This window comes from Etheostoma spectabile, chromosome 3 (assembly GCF_008692095.1).
Source record: "Etheostoma spectabile isolate EspeVRDwgs_2016 chromosome 3, UIUC_Espe_1.0, whole genome shotgun sequence".
Taxonomy (NCBI): Eukaryota; Metazoa; Chordata; class Actinopteri; order Perciformes; family Percidae; genus Etheostoma; species Etheostoma spectabile.
Window position 1 is genome coordinate 208,400 of NC_045735.1, and position 1,882 is coordinate 210,281.

A 1,882-nucleotide genomic window follows, 5' to 3' on the forward strand; every position below is an offset into this window, starting at 1 on the left:
TGGAACCAGTGTATATCCTGCACCTGCTGCTATAGCACTTCTGGTTAGACCCAAACTGCATTTCGTTGCCTTGTACCTGTGTAATCACAATAAAGTGGAATCTAATCTAATTTAATCTAATATGTTATATAATGTTTTCATGATCATGCAAGTATACCTGCGCTGGGCTTGGCCCCTGAAGTCTCTGCACTTCGCTGGGCTAGTTTAGGGAAAGCTCAGGGAAATTAACGTAAGTCTAGGACCCTGTTTACGCTTCTTTTTTTAAATGTATTTCGGCAATCCGAACACAGGTAGACAAATAGTGTTTATCACGCCTCTCCAGCTCCAGTCACTTGTGTTCAAGTTTTGTTGTTGTCCACGTCACTTTGGCTGCAGAAGGTCAAAAGGTCAAAAGGCGAATCCCCATTCTCGCCTGTTGTCAGCGGTTGGGTCAGTGGAGATATCGCTTTCAGCAGAATCCAACACATCTTCCATTATACAAAACAATAGATGGTCACGCAACACTTTGTCCACCTCGTCATAAAATAGGCAAGCTTTCACCAAAACGACCACTACGATGATGATGGATTTCCCTGGTAGGCATCAGGACGAATCAGAGCTCATACTATAAAAAATATGTCAAATACATGCAAAGTGGTTTGAGTGATCAGATTCCAATGAGTTTTGCTTTTAGCGCTGTCCAATTAGGATCTTATACAAGACATATTTTAAACCCAAGTGTGTGTGTGTGTGTGTGTGTGTGTGTGTGTGTGTGTGCTGTGTGTGTGTGTGTGGTGTGTGTTTGTACTGTTGACAGTGAAGTTCTCAAAGCAGAGATCAGCAGTCCGATGGAGCGTCTCAAAGTTTGGGCTGTGAGGACGCAGGCTTGTAAATGGCCGCGTTGATCTTCTCCACGATCCACACGAACAAACGGCCGTAAATTCCCACAACACACACACACCACCACACCCACACAAACACACCCACCACACACACACACAACACACACACACACCACACACACCCACTATAAAACTTTAAAGGCTTTTTTTGTTTTTTACTTTACTACCAATGGTTTCACACCCCTCCACTGCTCTACAGGTGGAGATAACACACTCAGCAGCAGCAATACGCCAGCAAAGGCAGGGAGAAGAAGACTGATAGCTAATAAACATGGATGTAAACAAAAAAGGATTTCAAAAACCTTAAATATTTGCAAAAATGTTATGTTCTACAAGGTGCAAAAACAAAATGTACACAATTCCAGAAATGTGAACAGGTTTATTAGGTTTATATTTACGAGAAAACTTCACAGTTTACCTTTAATTTCCTTAAAAATGGATCTTAGTTTTGGCTCATTTAAGACCAGACATGACAATGGGTTATACATAAAAAGATTAATATAATGTATTGTGAACAGATGTTATGTATTTATAATTAATAATAATAATAAGTGTTGCACCTTAACGAAAGCGTCCCGTACATCCCGAGCTTGTTCCATGCTGAGGGGGGTGGAGACGGTCTCTCCTCTGGTGATCAAAGTTCGGCTGGTCAGACAGTTCATCAGATCCTTACCATCCACCTACACACACACACACACACACACACACACACACACACACACACACACACTGTTAACTAAAAAAGCTAAAAGTAATCATGTCCGGATTTTATTTGATTGGTTATTTTTGTTCCAGATCTTGAGCAAAGTCCTCTTGTGAGTCTGATCTTTGTTTATTTTATTTCATAATATAAAAAGATAGCTGCACCAAAGGTTTCTCTTAGATGTCTCTATAATATTTAGGTTTTAGTATAATAGCTGTGAAGAGGAGCAGCAGTGTGGATCATCTGTGGCCGAGAGCTTCGGACAATTAGGCACACTCACTTCATGGGTCAATGGACT